At 50.9% G+C, this 7,979-nt stretch overlaps 1 protein-coding gene across 9 annotated transcripts in view; it reads left to right on the top strand.

Annotated features, from left to right (window-relative positions):
- The first annotated feature begins 5,363 nt into the window (after positions 1 to 5,363).
- Positions 5,364 to 7,979, top strand: part of DUSP16 (dual specificity phosphatase 16) — a 71,256-nt gene continuing 68,640 nt past the window's right edge. For 4 of the 9 annotated variants that reach the window (XM_064461758.1, XM_064461767.1, XM_064461721.1 and 1 more), the window contains exon 1: positions 5,364 to 5,808. The gene's annotated coding sequence lies outside the window, so the exon portion shown is untranslated. Of the gene's footprint in view, positions 5,809 to 5,921; positions 6,104 to 7,979 lie in introns of those variants that run through there. The other 5 variants (XM_064461736.1, XM_064461752.1, XM_064461714.1 and 2 more) reach the window with 2 other exon arrangements.

The following is a 7,979-nucleotide window of genomic DNA, read 5'->3' as shown; positions in this document are numbered from 1 at the left end:
TTGCTGTTATTAAAATATTTTCTCTTTAGATACACAGAAAAGTGAGAAATGTTTCTAGCTTAGTTTCTCAGTTGCTGTAGATTTGTCTGAACTTGCTGTTTCTTGAGAACAGTACTTTGTTATTCTGTTTCCCGATGACAACATGTTATTATGCTCTTTTTCTGTAAAAAATATTTATTATGATCTCCAATTTCAAATTACTTCTCAAAGCTTAATCTTGTTTCACACAGAAGTGGCTTAACCGTCCAAATAGCTCTGTTTTTTTCCGTTTAAGATGATTAAGACTGATCAAAAGTCCCTAAGCTTTACAAAGCAGATTCATAGAATTAGAAATTATTTTTACTTCTTCATCTTTTCTCATTGTCTTCTGTTGTCAATCATCTCACAGCCTTTTTGTGTGCGCGTGTGTGTTGGAAACTAAGCCAACAAACTTTTGTGCAAGTGCTTAATTTTACTAAATGTGCCTGCTCAGGTAAGTAAAAAAAGTTACAATTTCTTTTGGGAGATGGAAGAGGGGAGTGGAGGAGGGTTGAGTTAGTGGTTAGATTTGGAATTTAAGAGAACTTCGTTCCATTCTCTGATCTACAACCGGCTTGCTATACTATCTTGCATGATCTCCTTTATCTCAGTAAGTGATTCTTATATCCATAAAACATGGTATCATGGTACTCCTCTCTCCCACAAAAGACATAAAAAACTAAAGGGTACTCAGAAACTATAGAGATAGGGATCATGTAAATTCCTACTGAGTAATGGATATAGGGTTTATGAAGTAAGGAGATACAGGGAAGCAGACAGCTGATGCTCTCCTTCCTTTTTCTCTGTACTTTCTGCTGCTCCGGTTCCTGTAATTCTCCCTTTCTCTTCCACTGCTCCAAATCGTCCACTGTTGTCCTTCAGAGAAGAACAATATTGCTCCATCTTGTCTTACATTTGTCCCAGCTCAAAAACACATATCTGCATTGAACGTAGGCGTCTCCGCTTGCATACTAACCCCAGCTTGTTTGACACTCTATGAATCTGGTAGTCCTGGAGAAGCTATGGGCAAGGAGAGGTATGAAAACTACCTGTAGTGACAGAACAGTGAGGCTATTCTTATTTAAGCATTTTCTAGAGGGGTAGAGCTTCCCAACGTCTGATGCACACATGGAAGGGAAGAATGGGGAGACACTGGTTGCTCTCAACTCACTGTTTTCCCCTGAGCATTGCTACTCTGCACCCTGCATCTCTGATGCCTGCATTTCTCACGCTACTCGCATTCCTCCTCTCCTGACAGAGCTCTGTGATCTCCCACTGATTTCCACCTGCAAACTTCTCTCTCTCTTCTGCTCTTTCCCCACCCTCAGTCCTACATCTTCTATTCCTACCCATTTCCAAATCCTCACGTTCCTATTGCTGCTCTCCCACAACCCTGCACTGCTCCGACTGCCATACCCCACTCTCTATGCCAACAAAGTTAGTAGTATCTAAAAATGCTATGAATGTTTCAATGTGGGTACCTCGGCAACCCTTCCATTTTTAAATACCCTGAAGAGCTGTCGGTAGCAGTCACGTCTGGTATGGCAGTCCGCTCTGAAAGCAGTTTAGGCCAAACTACCCAGTGCCCCATAAGATCTTCGTGAAAAGGTCATCATCTCACTTCCCATCTGCTGACCTGGGTTTCCCCTAATCCATTTCAGCCAAAACAAACCAGTTCGGCTGACATCTACTATTTAAACTGCTTAAGCTCCTTGGGTTGACTTTGGCCAAAACAAGTTTGGGAGGGATTGCGTGAGCAGCTTGCATGCAGGTAGGAAAGGTGATAACCTTTGGCAGAAGGTGGCCCTGATGGCAACCAGGAGATGTCTGCGAATGGTAACCTCTTCAGCAACCCCATGGGCTGGAGGAAGTGAGCACCCACAAGGGGATTTTAAAGCATGGTAAATTCCGTGCTTTAAGATAAATTCTCACTTATTTCACAAGAGGTTCCTCTGGCAAACCACTCCTTTCCACTGTGCAGAAAACATGATGACGTTACTCAGGTTGTCATTCATCTTTCCCCTGTTTAATCACTGCTAACTGATTAACCACGTGAAGTGCCACAAAATCCATTAGCTGGAAAAGGAACAAAAAGCTATGCTAGCTTTTATGACTAAATAAAAGAGAAACCTTTGTAAACTAGGTGCATAACCTCCAGCTCTTGCAAGTAGCCACCTATTCCACCTCCCCAGCCCCCCCAGCAATAGAGGCAGTGGGGGGTGACACACTTACAGCCAGAAGCAGGACACGGGGGAGTGTCAAAGTTCGAGTGCTGTGGCGTAGCCTGCTTGATAGCTACCATGTCTTTTGCCCTTGTTTTACCCCATACAGACACTTCAGGTCTTCTTATCTCATAAGCTTGATAATGAGGCGCAAGAGAGGGACGCTAGAATTAACTCTTTCAGTACCGCTTTGCTGAAAGGGGGCAGCGAGTGCTGAGGCCAAAAAAAATCCATTGCCAGCAACGTAGCAAAATACATTTCATAGAATTGATGGACCTTTAAAAACCTGGGGAGGGAAGGTCATCAGCCAGGGACACCAGCAAAGCCAGGCAGTCCCTCTCCCAGGGAGACCTGGACCAGGTTCAGGTGTTTACCAAACTAAGGCCTGACTCTCTCCCTGGATTGCGCCTGTAGTTCAGATCATTTCCAGGAGCCGGCTGTGCAAGTGGTAGGGAGGAATGAAAGGCTTTCAAGGAAAAAAAAATAAAAGTTAAGCTGGAGTTAGACTCTGACACGCTAACAAATTACTGCTCCTTCATGAGTGACCACCTGCCAGCTGAGGCATGTCAGCTCCTGACACGTGGACGCTTTGCCCATTGCAAACGAGAGGTAAAGGACGCAGCCGCTAATCACAGCGAAGCGAGGTCAGATGCTGCCGTGTTTCCTTCTGTTTGTGTCTTCAGGTTAGCAACAAACTTGTACAGTTTCACACTGAAATGCTCTTCCAGATCAGACTCTCAGCTCAAGCTCATCTGAGAACAAGAGTCATAACTTCTTAGTCATAACTTCAACCTGCAGGAGTTAATTGCGATATCACTGCGATTTAGTCAGACTTTTTATTACATTAGAAAAAAAATCCTGACTCTACATTGAACAAGCTTTAATTTGCTGTCCTAGACTTTTCTGTGTATATAGTTTTTTTCCAGGGAAAAAAGGATATACACAGGATAAACCCCAAAATATTCCCAAAAAATCACAAGTATTTTTTATTCTTACAGTTTTACAGTGAGGAAACTTCTTCAGTCTCCCAATTCAAAAACACAAAACAACAATTATGTAAGGTGTTACTGAGTTGAGATGACAAAAGGGAACAGGGAATTGAAATGTCTTTCCTCCTCACCACGCGCCCCTCTCCGCTGCTCCCCACTCCTCTTTGTGAGGATAACCGTGCTGGAACTACTTGTTCCTGCACTCCTCTGGTCTGAATAAGCTGGGGAACTGGCTGACGCCTCGAGTTCCTCTGGCACACTCTCTGATCCCCTTTGTCGAAATGGGTCAGTTCTAGCGCCGTTAACCAGCAGTTAACTGCGCAGACTTTCAGCGCTGTTGCAAAAGGCACCTTCAGGACCCCGGGTTAATTGAGACAAAAAGGTAAAACTGCTGTTCAGCTACCAAAAGACGGACACGTGCAAAATAGTGACCGTACCGACATAAATCACTTTAATCCATTTTCTTCACTGCTTTTGATCTTTATTACTGTCTTATGGAGCCTGGGCTTCTCTTCGGACTTCTCTCACCCCCTCACTCACGCTGTGCGCTTCCCTTGCAGAGGACGTGACTGTTCAGTGTGAGTGCCGGCAAGGCTTCCTCATGAGAGACAGCTCGCGACTCCTTAACGCCGGGCCCTTTGTCAAGGTGGTTCTTGGACAATGTTGCCAGGACAAAGCCCCCCACCATATAATTTATTCAGAGTTGCCTGCTTCCTGAAACACCAGCCACGCAAACTGTTTTACCGTGGCTGGTAGCCGTGGCACCTCGTTCGAAGAGACTGCCACCAAGAGCGTAAGGACCCATGTGGTTAATCCTCTTTCTCATGCTGTCTTCCAAGGGTTTATGGCACAGGGATTCAAAAGCGGGCAGAGGTGACGGGCAGGGGTTTAAATGCTGCTGTGTAAGATGTCCTGTGTACCCAGCAGTGCCGGCAGGCTCTCCTTAGCGACGATGCCTCTGGGGGAGAAAGAGGACTGCAGAACATTCTGCACCTGTACCTGGGAGAGGGTTGCATAAGACAGAGAGGACCCATCAAACAAACCCCTGAAGGATGTACCTCGCTAGTTACATTGGTACTAGCCAGAACACACCCATGCTAGACAAAAATTATTATATGTGTATCTGTTCTGACTTCTTCCACTTTCCTCAAGTTATTGGTTTTGGATATTTTTATTTTTTTTTAACTTAACAAGGTTATTTAAAGGGTGAAGGCTCTCAATGCGCCATGTAGCCGACAGGGCACTCTGCCCACATCAACAGTACCACAGCAGGATTTGACGCCGTAACACCGCTTTAATGGCTCTGCACCATACCGCACAGCGTCGCTTTCTGAACGACGAGACCCGTATTTACGGAGCCACCCGGACTGCTCGCTGTGGCACCGAGCACAGCAGCGGCTCGACAGCGGGCTCGGCGAGGGGAAGCCGCGGAGGGACAGGGCTCGCCACGGCGTCGCGCTGCGCCACATGCCCGGCGTCCCGCGCGGAGCGAGCGCAGGCCCCGACGCCGGGGACGGCGGGGGACGCTGAGGCGGGACGGCCCCTGCCGGAGCGGGTCCCGCCGGGGCGAGGGCCGAGGCCGGGGCCGGGGCGCCAGGGCGGGGCGGGGAGGGGCGGGCGGAACCCGCCTCCCCGGCCGGGCGAAGGGCGGGGAAGGGCCGCAGCGGCGGCTCGGTTGAATCGCTCGGCGGCCCCGGCTCCTCCCAGGGGCTGGCCCGGCGGCTCCAGCGGGAGGCAGCGGGCGGCGGGCGCGTGTCCCCCCCGGTGACAGCGCGGTGCGGCCTGAGCTCTCCCTCCCTGCCTCCCTTCCCTCCCTCCGCCACCGCCCCCCGCTGCCGGGGCTGCGCGGCCGCCGCCGCCTCCGTCTCCCCGCGGGGATCCTCGATCCCCGCTCCTCCTCTCTCCCTCCCCCCCCCCCCCCCCCCCCCCCCACCTTCACCCCCCGGCTGAGTTCATTCACTGGGATTGGTTTCAAATGACGCCATCGCTTTATTTTTACACCAATGACCTCATCCCAGCAGCTTGAAGTTTACTGACCAGCAAAACTCTTTTCTCTCGCTTGCTCCCCTCCTTGTGCCTGCCCGCTCTGCCCGTTTGTTTGTCATCGTCTGGGTCCTTCTGGGAACCGAAGGCTTTTAAAAAAAAGAAAAACCAACACAACACCCCACCCCCGACCCCAAAACTTTCTCCCCCCACCCCGGGCTTTTCTGTGTGCCCTCCTTCCCCCCATCACTGTTCCCTTTTAATTTTCTCAAGCCATCTTGGGGGGGGAGGGGGGAAGAAGAAGGAAAGGGGAAAATAAGGAGCTCCAAATGTTTCCTTTTTCTTCTCCTCTTCCCCTCCCACCTTCACGCTTCCCCCTCTTAAAAATGAGCCGAATAGAGTGTTTGTTTGTTTTTTTCCCCTTTTTTTTAATTGCTGTTTGGTTTTTTTCTTATTGAAGAAGAAGGAAAAAGAGGAGCTTTCCCAGCGGCTGGAAGGAGACAGTTGTTTCAGGCGGCAGCGGCGAGGCTGGTGGCAACAACTTTTATCCCCGCCGAGGGGACAGAGAGACAGACAGGCAGGCAGGGGGTGATACAGTAAGTGCCGGGAGGAGCGCAGAGACCCCTCGCCCGGGGCCGCCGGGCCGGGAGGGGGGCGAGGGGCGCGGGGGGGGGGGCGGTGGCGGGGCCGGGCAGGGCTGGGCGGGGAGGAGGAGGAGGAGGAGGGAGGTGAGGGAGAGGCGGGCGGCGGGAGCCTTCCCTCCCTGCCTCCCTCCCTCCCTGCCTCCTCCCGCATGCCCTTCCCCGCCGCCCCCTCACCTCCGGAGGAGAGCGCCCGCAGCGGACAGGTCGCTGCCCCGGCCCGGGCGGGCTCCGGCCGCCTCCGCAGGTGGTAAGGAAGGGGGGTGGGAGGAAGGAAGGGGGGGTGAGACGGAGGGAGGGAGGGGGGTCCGGTAGCGGCACCGGCACCGGCGGCCGCCCCGCGCTCCCCCTGCCTGCTGCGGGGCGGCCGGCACCCTGCCGCCCGCGGCGGCTCCCGCCGCCTCCTCTTCCTCCTCCTCCTCCTCCTCGTCCCTTCCCTTCTCACCTCCCGATATCCACCTGCCTCTCCTCGCGAGGGCAGCGGGGAGCGGGGGCAAGGCCGGCGCCCTTCGTGCGCGGAAGGGGAGGCGGGTCGCCGCTGAGGGGACGAGCCGCAGAGCGCCGGCTTCTCCAGCGCGCCCCGAAACCGTCCGCAGGGGGTGTTCGGGGAGGGCGCTGCGAAGCGCCGGCGTGCGCCTCTGCGTTGCTAAACTTAGTAAACAGTGCTGGCTCCCGGCAGGCTTTCCAGCTGCCTAAAACGGTCGAGGATGCTTTCGAGCCCCGAAGGGCCGCCAAAGAAACGTTGAAGTTGTGCCTTCAACTTGGAAAACGTTTAAATTGAGGCAGCTGACAAAATGGAGGGCTGCCGGGGAGTCCAGGAGCGAAGCAAATTGCAAATTGTTAACCTGGTATCGCGCTCGCGTCAACTCGCGGCTCTGCGGCGGGCGCCAGGCCTGACAGACAGCTTCTCCTGAGCTCGCGGTTGTTCCCCGTCCCCCCCGATCCCCCCGACCCCCCCCGAAGCGGCGGGGATGGGGAGCTGCGCGCACGTCAGCGGGTGCCGGACAAGGTGTGTGGGATGTGCCCGTTGCAAAGCCTGACCGGTGGTAGGAATTCTCAGCGGCCAAAAAACATTTGGTTAGATGTCAGATGGGAGGCTGGTCTTCTCAGAAAAAAAGCCAGGAGAATTTGCCTTTTTTTTTTTTTTTTTCTTTTCTTTATTTCTTTCTGTTGTCGTTTCAGCTGGTCAAAATAGAAAATCGATCTTTCGGTTTTCCTTCAAGTGAAGGGTGTAGTCATAGCGAGCTGCATTGTCTGACCTATGACTAACTTTATTTTTGTTCAAACATTCGGTGTATACCCAGCAGAATAAATAGATCTCTGCTAGTTCTGAAAGCTAAAAGCAGATTGAACTGTTTCTCCTTGTAAGGATGTGTGTTGGGGTTCTTAAAAGAAAAAACCCCAAGCAAAACCCCGAAATGATTTTGTAATCCTTGCTTTGAGATTTATGCTATTCCTGGCAGCGTGTGGTTTGGTAGATACAGAGTTTACAAAGTCACAACTGACCAAACAGGAGTTGGTTTAGACTCTTGTGTTTTGAGGGGAGGTGGAAAAATAGTAGGTCTTAATTTCTTTTTATGGTGTTCATCTCACTGCCCATTGGCGATCGAAGCATTCATCACAGTTGTTTATGTTGGTTGTCTGGGGGTTTCTACTTGATTGTGGAGCAAGGACGCGATGGGGCCGGGGGGCGCGTGTGTGGGTACACGTATTTCTAGCTTTCATTTTTAGTGGCAAAAGATGCAAAGAATAATGATATTCAGAAGTAAATCTGCATTTCCTGAGTATGCTTATTAATATTTTTAGGCAGGAATCAATCTATAAAAACATGTCTGAGGCATAATAAATTCTGGTCGTTACGCTTCTTTAATACAGTAGTGCTTCAGTATATCTTAATGCACAATTTCAAAGTCTCTGTTTAAATAAGTAAAAGCAGCAGAGAAGGTGCCAGATCCTGTGCTAATTAGAGGTGATAGCTGCAAAGTGTTGTATGGTTTAATACATGTGCAAAGGTCCAGAAAGCCCGATCAAGCATTGAGAAACACAACACGTTGTATAAAGATACATAAGAACATGTTGTATAAAGATACGTAAGTACATTCCTGCCCCAGTAGCTCTGGTTTTGT

The sequence above is a fragment of the Phalacrocorax carbo genome, chromosome 1 (genome assembly GCF_963921805.1).
Source record: "Phalacrocorax carbo chromosome 1, bPhaCar2.1, whole genome shotgun sequence".
Lineage (NCBI taxonomy): Eukaryota > Metazoa > Chordata > Aves > Suliformes > Phalacrocoracidae > Phalacrocorax > Phalacrocorax carbo.
The sequence above is the reverse complement of the archived record's forward strand: the minus strand, read 5'-3'. Positions and strand labels throughout refer to the sequence as shown.